This window comes from Pseudophryne corroboree, chromosome 4, assembly GCF_028390025.1.
Source record: "Pseudophryne corroboree isolate aPseCor3 chromosome 4, aPseCor3.hap2, whole genome shotgun sequence".
NCBI classification, from domain to species: domain Eukaryota; kingdom Metazoa; phylum Chordata; class Amphibia; order Anura; family Myobatrachidae; genus Pseudophryne; species Pseudophryne corroboree.
Genome location: NC_086447.1, coordinates 624651676 through 624670648, shown reverse-complemented (window position 1 = coordinate 624670648; position 18973 = coordinate 624651676). Strand labels below are relative to the sequence as shown.

The 18973-nt window shown below is 45.4% G+C and overlaps 1 protein-coding gene and 2 pseudogenes across 6 annotated transcripts in view; all 3 read right to left on the bottom strand.

Moving 5' to 3' along the window:
• The window catches only part of NTPCR (nucleoside-triphosphatase, cancer-related), a 499212-nt gene that overhangs the window by 55709 nt on the left and 424530 nt on the right, over nucleotides 1-18973 (bottom strand). The window lies entirely within an intron of this gene.
• Nucleotides 3325-3443, bottom strand: LOC134913704 (5S ribosomal RNA; annotated as a pseudogene).
• On the bottom strand, nucleotides 7836-7954 carry LOC134911962 (5S ribosomal RNA; annotated as a pseudogene).

The following is an 18973-nucleotide window of genomic DNA, read 5'->3' as shown; positions in this document are numbered from 1 at the left end:
AGCCTCCAACCAACGTGATTTAAAAACAGTCACTTCTTTATTCTCCCAATTTATTTGGGCTACTAAGAAGCCCCACATAGCCTATGTGAAGCTTCAACTTCCACGAAGTGAGGGCGGGTTTGAGGGGCCCTGACATGAGTGCTTTCACAAAGACCACTTTCTTCAAATATGTATTGGACTGGTTTACACGTACTTCTGTCTATATTAACTGGACTCTGGAAGAAGTCCTTTTCTTCCCCTATTCCTCAAGCCCATTATTACATTTTCCTAGGAGTATGTTACCCCTCGGTGTGTTGTCTAATATCTTGTTCCATGATGTTTACAGGTCTTGGCGCAATTTTACTAGTTCTCCTTATACAACATTATGGTGCAAACCCGTGTTTTACACCAGTGATGGATAATGCCAACTTTACTTACTGGAAAGTTTTGTGCATTTCAGCTATACGTGATGTATTCAACCCTGGAGGATCAATGCTAACGTTCAATTATCTGTGGGAGTTATACCATCTGCCACACAGTCATTTTTATATGTTTTTACAAACACAACATTTTATCCAATCACTTTCTCTGCCACGGACTACTGAATAGGGAGAGGACCCCCTTTTCCATACTGTGCGTTCCTCATTATCTAAATATCACAGACTTAGGAATTTATGTCATATCCTCATTCTCATGGCCAAAGATAAGTTTTGGAAATGCTCTGGAGCAAACTGGTCTGTTGATATCCCTAATGCCATAACACCTGAGATTTTACTAAATCACTGCGGATCTATTTCAAAATATCTGCACTCAGCCAAATTGCAAGGGATACATATATAATTTATTAGCAGAGCATATATCTCACCTGCTCAAAGAGATGGGGTCCTACCCAAAATGTAATATGGTAAATGCCACCTTTATCCAATGTTTTTGGGAGTGCGGTAAATTCGATTTTGGAACAAACTGATTGGATATATTAACCACCTGTTCTCATTACATTTGGTTGCATACCCTATTCCATGCCTGTTTTTACATTTTTGTAATTGGGATCTAGTTCCTGACAAAAAGACACTTATTCCCTTGTTATGTGTAATACTAACAGTGGCTAAAAAAATTATTTTATGCAGAAAAGCCCGTCCCTACTGTCCTGGCAGTGGAAAACACACTACTTCATATTTTTTTATCTTAGGAGACAAGCTACCCTCCCTGATGTGGAGAAAATATACAGTATGGTAAGAACTTACCGTTGATAAGGGTATTTCTCCTATGTCCACAGGTTTCCACAGGATAACAATAGGATATATTGGAGTGACAGCAGATTGGCACCAAACGATCACAAGCTTTCAGTCCTCCCAGGATGCAACGGGCCCGTCTATATATCCCCGCCCACTGGGTCAGGCAAATCAGTTGGATTCCAAAGAATTTAGGCAGGAGCATTATGTAGAACCCTATTCAGGCGAGAAGAACACACATGCACACCCTTCCATGCAAGAGGGAAGAGTTTAGTGAGTATAAAGATCCTCAAATCAGGTGCATTAGGGTGGGATCCTTGTGGAAACCTGTGGACATAGGAGAAATACCATTATCAACGGTAAGTTCTTACCATAACGTATATTTCTCTGGCAGGGTCCACAGGTTATCCAGAGGATAACAATGGGACTTCCGAAAGCAATTTTTAGTGGTGCTAAAATATGCTTCTGAAATCGTCATTCGAAGCCATCTTGCTAGCGTCAGTTTAGTAGCAGGCCGTCCCCTCTTGTGAAATCCGTAGAGGATGAAGAGAGAATCTGTCTTTCTGATGGCACTGGTATGATCCACATAGATCCTTAATGCCCGGACTACGTCCAGCGACGCATCTCCCACAGAAAATCCAGATTCTTGAAAAACCGGGACTACAATTTCTTCATTAAGGTGGAATCCTGACCCCACCTTAGGAAGATACCCAGACCTAGTTCTGAGAACTATTTTATCTGGATGAACAGCAAACAAGTAGATTAACATGACAGTGCTCCTAAATCTGACACTCTTCTAGCTGATGCCATAGTCAGCAGAAAGAGAACTTTAGCTGTCAACCATTTAAAATCCACTTTATTTAGTGGTTCAAACAGAGCAACTTGAAGGGCTTTGAGGACTAGACTTAAATCTCCAGGCACTGTAGCAGGAACAAAAGGAGGTTGAATGCACAGCGTTCCCTGGAAAAAGTGCGCATATCCTGAATTTCACAATTTTCTTTCGGAACCATATAGTCAATGCTGACACTTGCATTCTCAAGGAAGCCACCCTTAAATATTTATCCATTCTAGCCTGAAGGAATGCTGGAACCCTGGAAACTCTGAAAGATTTCGGATCCATACCTCTTCCATTGCACCAATGAATATAGGCTTGCTATATTTAGTGATAAATACGAGCCAAGGAAGTTTCCCTTGCTTTGAGCATCTGTGAGAATCCTCTGGACTTCAGGAAATAGACTTCAAGAGCCACGCCGTCAAGACAGTCGATGCAGATATTTGTGATAACAAGGACCCTGATTAGTAGATCTGGGCGTAGAGGAAACAGAAATGGCATTCAACATTTTCTATGGATCTGTGTACCAACGCCTTCTGGGCCAAGCCGGAGCTATTAGAATCCCGGCCTCTTTGTTGTATTTTCCTCACTATCCTGGGTAGCAGGATGATTTGAGAAAACACATCAGTGACAAGAAATTCCCATTAAAAAGACATCCACAAAGATCACTCCCTGATCCTTTGTCCCTGACCCGATTATGGACTCTTTGTTGTTCAGATGGGACTCCATGAGATCTATCTCTGGCCAACCCACTTGTCTACCCGAGTCTAAAACGAATTTAGGGTGCAAAGCCCATTTGCTTACATGAATGGCGTATCGACTGAAAAAAACTGCTCTTCAGTTTAGGACTCCCGGAAAAAACACTGCGGACAATGCTGGAAGATAGAGTTCTGCACACTTTAGTATGTGACTTACCTCCTCTTCCTTGCTGTTTAGCTGCGTGTTCTTCTCTGAAGGTTGAGTTACACTACTGCCATTTCCCCGTCCTTGCGGATCTGTACTGGTTTTCCTTTAGGAGTGTCCCGTGAATCAGGAACCAGTATATGGCCCGAACTGTGTTAACAGGTTTATTAGCAGGTAACTTTCTTCTGTGGTCCATAGTCCCCAGAATCATAATCTTCCGGACAGTGGCCCCCACAGCCCTGAAGACTGGAATTTGTTGTCAGGATCTCCCAACCTGATATCCAAAAGGGTGTCCTCTGGTCTAGATGGAACGTCTGTAGCCCCCAGGCTACTGACTTTCTTACCTTTTCTGCCAGTACCACATACTTGATTGTGTTACATGGACAGCACCTGGTGTTCCCAGGTGTTCTCCCATCCAAGTACTAACCAGGCCCCACACTGCTTAGCTTGCAAGATCAGGTGAGATTGGGCATATCCAGTGTGGTATGGCTGTAGATGGTTATTGTCCATCTGGCCCACCTACACCACCTGGTATTCACAGGTGGTCTCTTATCAGAGAATTTAACCAGGCCCAACACTGCTTAACTTCCAACATCAAATGAGATTGGGCATATCCAGTGTGATGCGGCTGTAAATGGAAACAGATGCTGGAGAGATCTTGAGTGGAATTGTGCACACTCCACCATGTCTATTCACCATCAAACCCATCATTCGCATTGCTGCGTGAATTGATATTGTTTGACTATTGTCACGATCCGGGTTATTAGCCCCCATTATTTACCTACTAAGTGCCTTCTGAGACTGGCCCGCTGTTCCAGGCCCGGATTCCACCAGCGTTGTCTGCGGGCAGCGTGCTGCATATCTGAATCTCGAGGTGCTCCTCTGTGATCGCTGCAGCGCTGACATGACAACATTACAGTAAACATCAGATCTGTTTAAAGTATGGCGTCTCCTGCCCTCTGCGGCCTCCGCCACCATTACTGACGATTCTCACATGTGGAATACAAACAGACTTTCCCTCCAGTTTCAAACATGGGCACAGCCATGTTTGTTTTGCATCACATGTTGTTCTCAGCCTATCCGCTGCAGTCTGGACTCTGTGTAATTATCCAGCCAATCCCTGCTTACCAGCTGGGATAAATATCCTGTTCCAGGGCTGGATAATCGTCAGTACTTTGGTTGTCAATCCTGCATACATGTCTCTCCTGTTTGGTGAATGCTCAGCTTGACTTTCCAGGGATTCCAGCTCCTGTGATTCAGCTTCTCCAAGAGACCGACACCAATTACCATCTTGCAGTTTTTCAGCCCTGTTTCCTGGCTTTCTACAGCGATCCTGATACCGACTTCCAGTGCAGGTTCTACTCTGTCTCCAGCTTCAGCGGTATCCTGGCATCATTATTGTTTCCAGTTATCTACAGCATTGCACTCTAGCTTCTGTGGTACAGTGTCACTGGCTTCCAGCTTCAGCGTGTCATCCACATAACTCTCAGCTTCCAGCAGTGATTGATCTTACCATCTGCCTACAGTGCTGCTTCATACCACCCACAGCGGTATTCCTATATCGCTCTGCACTACTGCATTGCTCTCAAGCTTCAAAGGTTCATTCGTCACTGGCTTCCAGCGTTCCATCGCTTCCAGCAGAGTTGGGTGTAACCATTTGTCTTCAGCGGTGCGTCATCTCATCCCCAGTGGTATTCCTATATCGTTCAGCATTTCATCCCACACAACATCGGACCACAGTATCCATCGATGCTCAACATCGAACTGTTGCTCTAGTGGCGAGTTCAAGCACAGCTTTCCTCACATCGGTTCCATCCGGTAGTCTCTGGCAATTCTATTTACAATATTTCAACCTCAGTGTATCAGTGCCTATTCCAGTCTCCTGTTTACCATCTACTGTGCAGTACTTGTTGTTCCTCTTTGCAGCGGTTAGCTGTGGCCACGGACTTTCGAAATCCGGATTCTAGCAAAGGACTTTGTGATCTTGTTCTACATAGCCACTGTCTCCATTACCAATTGCATACTCATGAACTGTACTGCATTTTTATCCTGCACTCACTGTTGACGCTATCTCTTTGCCAAGAGTTATACTGTGTGTTCATTAAACTGACTGTTTATAATTTTACTCCATTGCTGTGGTCACGCCTTTGGGCTTATGGTGCTATAATCATACTGCATGTCTAGGAAACTAATCTCACCTCCAAGGTTCACCTACACGCCAGCCCCTACAACGGAGGATTCCCTCAGTCAGCCTCAGCCGTGACAACTATGTAAAAAGTCCCCTAACTTTACCTTTATCTTGTTCCGAGGTAACTATTTTATGCAGACTTGAATTCAGTACAGCCCCACCGTGAGTCATCCATTGTTACAGAACCATAGATGATTTTTCCAATTTATGAACCACCCGTGCCTCTGCATTCAAGTTATTTTGTGTTGTAGATGGCACAGAAATCTTTCCTGTATTTGTGCCAGGATAGAAAAAGGTGGTGAAGGTATGGAAATTTCCTTATCCCCTGCTAGCGGAGATAAACTGCCAATATCATTTTGGTAAATACTCTGGGGCTGTGGCTAACCCAAAGGGTAAGGCTTAAACGGAAATGTTGCTGAAGGATGGTAAACCTTGAGATAACACCAATGGAAAGTGCTATAGGAGCTTGAAGGTAAGATTCCTGACTTATCCAGTAATACTATGTAATCTACTGGCTCCCCACCAAACTATGGAGTGCCATGTCTCCATGTGAACCGTGGTACCCAAATTTATCTGTTTAGACTTTTTGAGATTGAGAATGGGACAAAGGATCCTTTTTGACCTAGGTTGGAGTAAACCCCCCCATTGTGCATGGGTTATCGGAATGACTACTCCAGACAAAAGCAATTTCTGATCTGCTTCATGCACATCCCTCGCCTACGGCTCTACCCGAGACGGGCTGAAAACAGAAGAACCTTCGAGGAGGATGCTTCTAGAAGGGAAAGCATAACCTAGGGATACCGCTTCTAGCACCCAGGCATCTGTTTGTAGACTGCTACCAGATCTGTGCAAACAGAAGAAGTCGGCCCCCTTCTGGTTTGGAAACTGGCCCACTGTCATGACTGAGGTTTTGTGAACCCGGTGTTAGTGAAGTCTGTGCGGGCGACTGGAGGACTATGTGAATACTTTCACTGACCTGGTTTGGGGGCGCTGTGGGCTCGGGGCCTCCTCCGGTGACCAGGAAGAGGGACCGCAGCGGAGATGACCGAATCTAGGCTTTCCTCATGCAGGATTTGGTCGGCAGACAGGAAGCAGGTATGGATGCTGGAGGTCTCCTGAAAGACAGAACTTGAAAAGGTGCTGAGGAAAGAACTAAGGAGTACCGGATGCTGGAGACACCAACTACGCTTGTGAGCACTGGGTTTTTGGAGGCACACTGAGGTGCAGAAGTGCCTGGAGGCACTGAGGTGCTTGGAGGCACTGAGGTGCAGAAGTGCCTGGAGGCACTGAGGTGCTTGGAAGCACGGAGATACTTGAAGGCACGGAGGTGCTTGGAAGCACGGAGATACTTGAAGGCACGGAGTTACTTGGAGGCACGGAGGTTCTTGGAGGCACGGAAGTGCGGAGGCACGGAAGTGCTGAGGCACAGAGATGCTGAGGCACGGAGATGCTGAGGCACGGAGGTGCTGAGGCACGGAGATGCTGAGGCACGGAGGTGCTGAGGCACGGAGGTGCTGAGGCACGGAGGTTCTTGGAGGTACGGAAGTGCGGAGGCACGGAGGTGCTGAGGCACGGAGGTGCTTGGAAGCACGGAGATACTTGAAGGCACAGAGGTACTTGGAGGCACGGAAGCCACAGGGATACGGGAGCTCTGGAGATCGCAACTACAACAGCAGTAAAACTGAAACACGGCAGCTGTGGTTTTCAATGGAGACTATGGAATACAGTACTGTGCCTTTAAGATAAACCACTACAGCTGTGCCTTTACATTGAGACTCATGGAAACAGTGAAATCCGTGGCAACACAAAAGTAAACAAAACAGGGTAACAAGGGAACAGTTTCCACAGGAACTTAGGTACAAAGGTTACCTTTAGTGAGCTCAGCTTTAAGACTCACACAGAGCTGTGTGTGACACGAGGAACTGGCCCAGTTTCCAACTCAGCCTCCTGACTTATACTTCCTGGTCCTTGGTGATTGGTGAGCAGGATTAGGTGATGCAGAGAGTCTCAGGCTGGCAGAGGATTGGACAACTCTGGCTCAGATGAACAGTCACTGTCATGTGACTACTCTAGACTAGGCTGTGATGTAGAATGAGGCCTAGCAGGCCGAAAGAACACTGAAGCCTGAACTTCTGCAAAACATAAGATGCTGGCTTTTTGGCCTAAACTACAGATTACTGAATTCAGCCTCACACAGGAGCTCACCACAGGTGGAGCTAATTAACTATTACCTTTCAGGCAGAGAACTCAGGAAAACTCAGTGCTGACAAGCTGTTTAACTCAGTGAGTAAAAAGACACAGGATCCGGGACAGATGGCAGGGGTAAGTCACCAAATATGAAACCTACAGTCAGGATTGTGACACCCTCTTGGGGTTGTTACGTTCATTTATGACCGACAAGGCCAAAACCAGACACCTAGGTTTTGGGTTATATGTGGAAGGAAACGAGACCTTCTTGGAGTATGTTTCTGACTCCAGAATAACTGTTAACTCCTTTCCAAACAGAAACTTCCAGCCAAGGCAAAGTTTCCAGAACCTTCTTTGATTCTGAATCAGCTTTATATGTATGTAAGCCAAACTGCTCTGCGAGCAGCTAATGTTAATGCTGATGCCCTAGAACTTTAGCGTCCATATGAGCTATATGGGATTCTTGCTCCCTTGCAGGCGCTGAACACCTGTCTTCCAGTACCTCAGCCCAATGTATCTACAGCACCTGATATTTCAAGGTGGTCTCCCCTCCAAGAACTAACCAGGCCCAACACTGCTTAGCTTCCAAGATCTAGTGAGATTGGGCCAATCCAGTGTGGTGTGGCCGTAGATTGCAAGGTGACATACGTATCTATTTTGGGATGCACTTCCCTAACTTAAAAAGTCCCCAGCTGGAAAAAGATATAAGAAGCCCATTTACCAGGAATTCTATTTTATTGTGTGCAACCCAAACCTTTTTCATAATTCTGCCTTCGTGAGGAGGCCCTTTTGGGACGTTTAAACACAGGTGATTTATTTTTAACCCAGGCTCTGCTGCCTCTATTGACAGATTTACTGCTCTCATTTATTCAGCTTATTCATTTAGCTTATACCTTTTACCTGTTCTTCGTATGCTGAAGTAAAGTATATAGAGCTTTCATAGTCTGATGAATATCATGTTTAGCCTGTGAAGTCAATGATTTATTTACATTAGATTCATCAGCTTGTCTTATTGGAGTAGGTAGTGAGCTGCATGCATGGGTTAATAGTGCACCCTATTCCTGGTATTGAAGCTGTAAGAATTAACTTTTCAGCTAAACTGGACAAGGTCTGTGCAAACATCGTCCTAATGGGTGTATCTATACCTGATGTAGATCAGGGATGTATTATGCTAAACAGCAAACCATTTTACACATAAACCATCCTGTACCAGATCATAGAGGATAATACAGTTTTTGCAAAACAACAAGATATTAGTGTTGGTGTTACTGTAAATGTACCCTCGTCACCTTTGCCGCTCTTAGACATGATAAATAATCAGCACTTTCACAGTGTACTACACAATTTGTGACTGTAACCACTTTCTTTTTCTAAAGTGATATCAATGTGACCCTACCCATGCACCTGCATTGAGGATCAGAAGATCAACCGACAATCATTTATATTAAGTCAGCAATCACACTAGCAGTCAGTCACATGTTATATATAAGTCATATGAGCATATTATCAACTACAAACACATTTCAAAGTATGTAGGAGTACTTATTACTGAATTCTGTTCTATACAGAACTTTAACGTATTTAGACGAATTGCGTAGAAAACCACAGTAATGTACAGACTCATATGCAATAGGCACTAAAGTTAACTATTCATACTGACAAAAAGTAGATAGAAATTTAGTGCTGTATAACCCGTACTCAGTAGAATGGGATACAGGGAGACTCACCCCACTTCCTGGATTGATCAATATGTTAGTGAACGCTGAGTGGATCCAGACGCTACTAGTGTACACTGCCGCTCCGGGAACTTTTAGTGAACACAGATGCACTGTCCAAGTAGACGCACCAGTCATACTCTCCTCACGGTAGTGCTTAGTGTACACAGACGCATCGGTGTATGCTGCGACCGAGACCCCTCTTGGTAGCATCTGAGATGGAAGTGAGGCAATCAGTTTATGGCGGGAGATCGATGGAAACTGCTCATGAACTGGGGGAGGGGCGACCGACCCCCCACCACTGACATCAACCCTAGGGATCACAGCCTCATGCTACTCCTGGTGCCTTATGATCCCTAAGGCCTAGCGCTGGAGCACCCGTGGTGGCGACGCGCCAGCTACTGTTTGGTAGTCTCCTCCCAATACAGTGCGGCTGTGTCTGTTATTCCTCTACTAAGTGGAACCGATGCCTTACCTTCTCCCTGTGCTCCGACCACAGCCTGGTAACGTCTGCTGGACCTGCTAGTATATCCGACACAGACGCCCATCGAGACAGCACTTGTATCGTGGGTAAGCGTTGTTGTGACCAGACGGAGAGTTGTTGGAGCGACTCTTTCCAATATGCGTGTAAGACGCTGTTAGGAAAGATCACTCAGAAAATATAGTAAGACTATAAAAATAAATTAATAAAGCTTAGGGCTGCCACACAACAGCAGCCCTGTGACCACGGTCCGGCTCCTGCCACACCAAACAAAAAAATTTGCCTGAGCCAGTGGGCGGGGATATGTGGACGGGCCCATTGCATCCTGGAAGGACTGAAAGCTTGTGATCGTTTGGTGCCAATCCACTGTCGCTCCATCATATCCAATTGTTATCCTGTGGATAACCTGTGGACCCTGCCGGAGAAAGAGTGGTTAGATTTCACAGGAAATGGGGTATGTTTATTGATCAACTTGATAACACTAAGCAAAATATGATACACATAATATTCGAAACAACAACCTGGTTTCTTATGCGAAGCATTGAAGCACAGGGCTGATGTGTCTTCATGATCAGTGTGTGGCACAGAGAATTTTTCTACGATATAAGTATTTTTAGTATTTTTTGAGAAGTAAAGATGTATGTTGTTTATTCTGCATATGTTTAATAGCAAATGTTGACATTATGTTTTTGTATAGATGGTATAGATATAATCATCAAGACTCTAGTGAGGTCACTGGCTGGTCTCACCTTTCGTGTTGAATATTCTGTACAATTTGAATGACCATCTGTACATCTTTACATTTTTGCTGCTTTTGTATTTTGTATCGCTAATATATTTGCTGCTTTATTTTGTATCAACAAAGAAATGACATGGAAATTCTTAATAAAATTGTTTACAAAAAAAAAAAACAACAACAGAATGAGAGATCCTGGGGGAAAGAGATAGGCCAGACGGAAGGACCAGGGGATTATTTGAGTGTCCACAAAGGTTGCATCTGGATCCCTCATCATGGATCCAAATACAGGTACATTGCAGTTGTGCCTGGAGGCAATAAGGTCCACTTCTGGAAGGCCCCATTTTTCCACTAGAAGCTGAAATACTTAGAAGTGTAGAGATCACTCCCCGGTGTGCACGTCTTGGTGACTAAGCAAGTCTGCTTCCCTGTTGAGGACCACCAGGAGGAAAACCACAGAGATGGCTGGGAGATGGTATTCTGCCCAGGTGAGAATTTGAGCCAATTCTGCCGTTGCGGAGGCACTGCGAGTGCCCCCCTGACAATTGGGATAAGCCATGGCCATGGCATTGTCTGACTGAAATTGAACAGGAGATCCATGAAGAAGGTCCTGAGCTTGAGTGAGGGCTCTGTAAGCCACCTGAAGTTCCAGGACATTGATTGGAAGAACCATTTCTGCCAGGTTCCAATGGCCATGAAAGGAGTGGCTGCCCATGACAGCTCGCCATCCCCGGAGGCTGGCACCCATGGTGAGAAGTGTCCAGTGTGGAACCCAGAATGGTCACCCCTTGTCCAGGTTAAATGCGTGTAGCCACCATGAGAGGGATGTCTGAACCTCCTGAGGTAGGATAATGGTCTGAGATTTGATCTGCTTATTTAGACCATTCCATCTGGAAAGTATCAGGTGTTGTGGAGGCCTGGAGTGAAATTGGGCGTATTCCACCATGTTGAAGGTGAATACTATGGAGACTGGGGTCTGCATTGCTTGTCCTGGTTGGAGGTTTGTAGCCACCAGGAGCGGGATGTCCGAACCTCCCGAGACAAGACCATTGTCTGGGATTTGATCTGAGAGAGAAGTCCATTTCACCTGGGGAATATCAGGTGTTGCAGAGGCCTGGAGTGGAACATGACAAATTCAACCATGTTGAAGGTGGAGACCATGGAGCCCAGGGTCTGCATTGCAAAGTGGATAGATACTCTGGGACAGCTAAGTAAGTTGTGTATGCATAGCTGTAGTGCTGCTATCTTGTCTGGAGGAAGGAAGATGCGTTGTAAATGAGCATCCAGCAAGGCTCCAAGGTGTAGCATCCTCTGAGACCGGATGAGGGAGGACTTGTCTCCGTTGATCAGCCAACCGTGACTCTGAAGGAATGACATGGTCACCTGGAGATGATGGCTGAGGACCTCTAGAGAATGTGCAAGGAGGAGGTCATCCAGGTAAGGGAGTATCCTGATTCCCTGCCGACAAAGGTGAGCAGCCATCACTGCCATGAGTTTGGTGAACACCCTCGTGGCTGTGGAAAGGTTAAAGGGTAGGGACTAAAACTGGAAATGCTGACAGAAAACAGCAAACCAGAGGTACTATTGATGAGCGAGCACTATAGGGACATGTGCATAAGTGTCCCGTATATCTAGTGACACCATAAAGTCCCCAGGTGGCATAGCCAGGACAATGGAACATAGGGTTTCCATACAAAGTCTGGGCACTTTCAGATATTTGTTCAGTAATTTGAGATTAGGGATGGGTCGAGAAGACCCATTGGGGTTCTTAACCAAGTGTTGAATAAAAACCCTGGCCCTGTTGATATATGGATACAAGAATAATCAAGACTGACTGCAGCAAGGAGTGAATTACCGTCCACAGTGCCTTGGCTTTGCTGATGTCTGCTGGTGGACTGGTATGAAAGTTTTGTCTGGGAGGACACCTCAGGAAGGAAAGAGTGTACCCGTGGGAGGCCACTTAAACTAAGGCATCCGTTGTTATCTGATGCCAAGCTTGGGCAAACTGTAAAAGTCAGCCTCCCACCCTGTGCACCCTGATGTTTTTTTCAAAGACAGCAGACCATAAGAACAACACTTAGATTAAAATTCAGTCTCGAGTGCACTGAAAGGTTTCTTTTCCTTCCCCCACACACTGCAGTCAGGAAGCTGGCAGACCGATGTAGTTAAAAACACACAAAGGTTTATTCATGAGACATAACAGGCATGAATTCTGCAACAAACGTCCCGCAGTCGATGGGTGTTCGTCACAGCATGGATACTCTGAAGTAAGTGTTGTTTTTATGGTCTGCTGTCTTTGAAAAAATCATCAGTCATCTGCCACTAATATAAAAGATACCTTTATGGGAATGCGAGACTGAACTTTAATGTGAGTGTCTCTCTAATTACGTGGAATCATCTGAAGACTGTTTTGGATCAAGTTTACAAAGCTTCTCAGTCAGATGTTTTATTATTGTTTTAATTTGTTAAAACAGTAGCAGCGCTAGTTTCTATCTTTTTCTATATTTGAATGCACCTTGTCAGGCTGACGGTTTATCCTCAGGCTTGGAAGTTGGGCGCCTGGCAGCCCAGGCCTGCTTTCTTTTGGACTTGGAGGTCTTTGTGGGATGTGACAGTCTAGGGAAAGACTGGGCTTGCCCTGAGGGTGAAAAGACGAAGTCTGAAGCTGTGTAAAAGAGGCTGAGGATAGACAAGCCATTTTAGAGGCAGTCAGGTTAGTGACAATCCTTCCAATTCTGTCACCTGTATATGGTAGTGCTTCCAAGGCCTTCTTAGAGTCAGAGTCTGCCTTCCAGGAGCAAAGTCAAACAATGTGGTGGGCTACTACAGAAATAGCCGATACCTTAGAGTAGAGAAGGACCATATCCAGAGCTGCCTCCCCAATGTACAAGGCAGCATCCCTGATGTTAGCAATAAATTACAGTTGTTCCTTAGTAGCTGTCACAACTGAGGGCCTGAGCTGACGGGAGGCAGCCTCAGTTGTAGGGGCTGAGATGTACCGGAACCTGGGAGGTTGTATCAGACCCCTGGACATGTAAGTAACATGAATAATAACTGCCCGAAGGCGTGACCACGACAACTTAGATAAAAGTCAATGATGTTTATTATGACAACTCCGCATCACAGCAGCAATAAAAGAAAACGTAAAAGTCAGCATGAATAAATACAGTTCCTGAGTACTACAGCATGGCAGGAGCCACAGGGCACTGGTAGTGTGAGATAGTTCTTATGATCTTCTAGATGGAAAGTCCTTACCAGGCCCGGCTGTAGCAATGGAGATAACCCAGGATTATACCAGCTGGTGTTCCAGGAAGAGCTGGGTTGCTGAAGGTAAAACAGCTGCTGTGGATACTGGCTGGAACCAGACTGTTGTTAGCACGGAGTGGATACTGGCTGGAACCAGTTAAATAATAAATGAACTTTGGGAGCGATGAAATGTGAACTGAAATGTAGAACTTGAGAGCGGAGAAATAATAATTCCGGTGGAGAGTGGTAAAGTGTAGAAAGGACACCGGCCCTTTAAGGGAAGCTGTACTCTGCTGGAAGCTGAGGCTGGAAGCAGGTAGTGTTGTAGCTGGAAACAGATGAATCCACAATGGATTGGAGAGTCAGGCTACACCGCAGGTGGAATGCAGGTGCGGGTCTCTATGGTGGAAGTCTTGAGACAGGAGCTGGAATCTGGAAGACAATCATAGAAGAGAGACAAACAGGAACTAGGTTTGACAACCAAAGCACTGACGTCTTCCTTGCTCAGGTACAGCTTACTTATACCTGCAGCAAGGAAGGGGTTGGCTAGGCAATTATGCAAATCAACAACACAGACAGCAGATTGGTGGAAATGATCAGATGACAGAATCCAAGATGGCTGCGCCCATGCAGACACTTGGAGGGAAGTTTGGTTTGTAATCCATGTGGTCTGGGAAACAGTAATGGCGGCGCCGGCCACCGGAGACAGGAGACGCCAGGCTGATAGATGCACATTTAACCACGCGGGCACAGCGGAGGCCACGGCTGATGAAAAGACCACTCTGTATGTGGAAACTCAGGAACAGAGGAATCCGGTCCTGGAACGCTGAGCCCGCCTTAGGAGGCATCTGAAGGGTAAGTAATGGCGTCCAGATACCCGGATCGTGACAGTAGCCTCCAAAGGGAAACGGTTTTCAAGGGAAACTGTTTTCAAGGGCATCATCCCATTTTGCTATAGCTTTAGCCATCCAGACCATAGCTATTGAGGGTCTGGACATGGTGCCTGTAGGTGTATAGAAAGACTTGAGACATGTGTCCGGCTGTCTATCAGGGATGTCCTTGAGGGACGACACTGTTGGAAAAGATAAAGTGGAAGTCTTTACCAAGCTTGTCACATGAGAATCCACAGTAGGGGAATTTTCCCGTTTTGTACATCAAGTACAGGTAACGGATAAAAGGTGCTGAGAGCCTTTTAGGTACATGGAATTTCTGCTAGAATTTTTCCATGCTTCACCCGTAGCCCCAGTGAAGTGGTCTGAGTGGGAAAAATCTGCCACTACTACTTTTTGGCATTTCCACAAAGGATCTTTTGCCTTTGGTGCCGGATCAGCATCTTCCAATTGTAGATCATTTAACCACTCTCACTAAAGCAACCATATTGACTGAACCTCTTCTTCTGCAGAGGAGAAGTCAGCATCAGATAGGACTGCATTAGCAGAAGACCCCTCAGAATCTGAGAGTGTAGTAGACTGTGACAATAGCACAGTACGCCTGGTGGCACAAGGCTGCAAACTCTGCACAGATACAGAAAACCTCTTCATCCAAGGGGGAGAAAAAGTTGGGGCCAGTATAGGCTGATAATAACTGGGTTGTAACTGCTGAGGCAGATGTGCTGAAATATGGTCAGCAATTTTAGCAAGCATGTGGGAGAATGAAGCCCAAGGAAGCTCTTATACTGGCACGTGGGAGGGAGAAGACTAACAGATAGCAGATCTAGCATTAGTCACATACAATGCAGAAAATACAATTTAACTGCAGTGGGCACTGATCTGAACTACACATCTATGGAAGATGGTAGAAATTAGTGCTGAGAATAATCGGACTCCAGGAGAGGTATAGAGGGAGACTGGACCCAGCATTCTCAGAGACCTGCAGAGCTGTAAATATGGCAGCCCAGCATCTCTGTGAGGGAAGAGGTAGGAGGAGCAGCTCAGGGCGAGAAAACCTCAGCGGAATGGTGATGTTGCCCGGAGCTGGGGGAGGGGCCACTGGGGAAGCACTGACATTTACCACCTGTTCCCTGGCCATTTTTAAAAAGTTCCCCATCACCAGTAACTTGTGCCATGATGGTCTAGTGTAGTCAAAACACACTAGGGTGTTGGTACACATTAGCACCTCCAGTCCGTCTCCTGGGATCAATGGTAGGACTGCGCATATCATGGGTCCTGCAAACATTAAGCCACCCGGATCACCCAAACGGGCAGCGTGGAGTAGGCCCTCCAAACTACCCTGAATGGGGACCCATAAAAAAGGGTGAGTGCCTCCATCAAAGAGATTTGAGGAACGTTTTTCGGCAGTAACTGAGTCTACTGAAGTGATTTAAACTGAACCTATATTATACAAACAGACTACAGCTGCATAGGCTGAGGATAATAGTTCTCTGGACATTCATCCAACGCTTAGGTGAGGATCCAGTTACATCACACATTTTTCAAACAGCTTTTTATGCAAAATGTTTTTTATGCAAAATGTTCATTATGTTTAAGACAAACTAGACATTATTTGCCACAAATCAATTTTATTGTAAATATTGTATATGCATTTGTTGCCACACACCAGTAATGTGTATTTTTAAGCAATTATTTTGGTAAATAAACACAAACAACTTTTCGGTACATAAAGTGAATATTTCCCTCTTTTTCATTTCTTTATCTATACCCTTCTCTAACGCCCTACCTACCCACCCTGTAGTGTTCAGCAACTAAATATACATTATGGTAAGAACTTACCATTTGATAGCGGTATTTCTCCTAAGTCCACAGTATCCACATGATAACACTGGGATATGATGACGCAACAGCGGATTTGCACCAAACAGTCAAAGCTTTCAACCTCTCAGCATGCAACGGGTCTGTCCATATATCCCCGCCTCCTGGCTAAGGCAAATCAGTTGTTTGACAAAGCTCAAGGCAGGCGCATCATAAAGAGCCCTAATAAGAAAGAAGAACACACATGCACACCCTTCCGTACAAGAAGGAAGAGGTTAGTGAGTAAAATGATCCTCAAATCAGGTGCGTCAGGGTGGGATCCCTGTGGATCCTGTGGACTTAGGAGATATACCGTTATCAACGGTAAGTTCTTGCCATAACGTAGATTTCTCCTGCAGGGTACACAGGTTATCCACAGCATAACATTGGGATATCCCAAAACAATTTAGTGGTGGGGATGCTCCTGAATGGACAAGAGAATCCTTTGCCCGAATTCAGTGTCCTCACAGGCAAATGTATCAATGGCATAATGTCTAATGAATGTGTTAATGGAAGACCATGTGGCTGCCTTACATATCTGTTCTGCTGAAGCACCACATTGTGCTGTCCATGATGGGACCTACCTTACGAGTAGAGTGAGCAGAGACATTAGCCGGAACAGGGTGATCAGCTTGATAATATGCTTCTAAAATAGTCATCTGAAGCCACCTCGCCAGTGTCTGCTTATCAGCAGGCCATCCTCTCTTGAGAAATCTGTAGAGAACAAAGATAATCTGTCTTTCTGATGGCACTGGTACAATCTACGTAGATCCTTAAGGCACAGACTACGTCCAACGATGCATCTCCCGCAGAAATGTCTGGCCCTTGGAAGGCCGGGACTACAATTTCTTTGTTAAGGTGGAATTTAAACACCACCTTAGGAAGATATCCAGATTAAGTTCTGAGAACTGCTCTATCTGGATAAAAAAATCAGAAATGGAGGACGACATAATAATGCCCCTAAATCTGAAAACTCTTCTAGTTGAAGCCATGGCTAGTAGAAAGAGAACTTTAGCAGTCAACCATTTAAAATCCACTCTTTTAAGTGGTTCAAATGGGGCAACTTGAAGGGCCTTTAGGACTAAACTTAAATCCCAAGGCACTGTAGGAGGAACAAAAGGAGGTTGAATGCGCAGCATTCCCTGGAAAAAAGTGTGCACATCTTGTAGGATGGCAATTTTCTTTTGGAACCATACAGTCAATGCTGACACTTGCACTCTCAAGGAAGCTACCCTTGAACCTTTTTCCATTCCTGCCTGAAGGAATGCTAAGACCCTGGAAACTCTGAAAGACCTTGGGTCCAATTTCCGTTCACTGCACCATTAAATATAGGCTTGCCATATTCTGTGATAAATGCAATCTGAGGAAGGTTTCCTTGCTCTGAGCACTGTTTGAATTACCTGTTGTGAGAATCCTCTTGACTTCAGGACAGAGGTCTCAAGAGCCACGCCGTCAAAGACAGTCGATCCAGATGTTTGTGATAAGAAGGACCTTGAGACAGTAGATCTGGACGTTGAGGATGTAGGAATGGAGCATTCTCTGCAGATCTGTGTACCAATGTCTTCTGGGCCAAGCCGAAGCTATTAGTATCGTGGCGCTCCTTCCTTGTTTTTACCTCTCTCACCACCATGGGTAATAAGAAAATTGGTGGAAACACATAAGCCAGATGAAAGTCCCATTTTACCAACAGGGCATCCACAAAGATCGATCTGGGATCCTTTGTTCTTGACCCGTATGCCGGAACTTCATTGTTCTGATGGGATGGAATTAAATCTATTTCTGTCAACCCCCACCTGTCAACCAGGGTCTGGAAGACCTACGGGTGTAGAGCCCATTCGTTTGGATGAATGGTGTGTCGACTGAGAAAATCCACTTCCAAGTTTAGGACTCCAGGAATAAACACTGTGGACAAGGCCGGATGATGAAGTTCTGCCCACTTTAACGTGCGACTTACCTCCTTCATTGCTTTCTGGCTGCGAGTTCCTCCCTGATGGCTGAGGTACGCTACTGCCATTGTATTGTCCGAGCGGATCTGAACTGGTTTCCCCTGAAGGATGTCCTTTGTCTGAATCAGCGCCATGTATATGGCCCGGAGTTCCAATATATTTATTGGCAGGCAACTTTTTTCCTTGGTTCACTGTCCCTGGAAACAAATCTTTCCTGACACCGCTCCCAAGCCCTGAAGGCTGGCATCCATTGTCAGAATTTCCCAATCAGACATCCAAAAGGGTCTCCCTTTGTCCAGATGGGATGTCTGTAGCCACCAGGCTAATGCACTCCTTACCTCCAGAGTAAGGACCATAGTCTGCGTTTTTGTTGTCTGACGAAAAACATTCCATTTGGTAAGGATCAGATGTTACTGAGCCCTCGAAAGGAACTGAGCATACGCTACAATGTTGAATGTTGACACCATCAATACCATCACCCGCACTGCTGCGTGAATGGACACCTTTTGACTGTGTAGCAGCTCCTAGCTCCTGAATCATTGACTGAACTTTGGATATTTTGATCAGAGGTAAAGTTATTCTCTGAAGGCTCGAATCCAACACAGCCAACATGTGAGTCATCAGCTATGATGGAACCAAAAAGGCTTTTGTCCAGTTTATGAGCCAACCGTGCTTCTGCAGACATGCTATTGTCTGTTGCAGATGACAAAGAAGCAATTCCTGAGACTGTGCCATATTAAAAGATCGAGGTATGGAAAAATTCTTATCCCCTGCTGGCAGA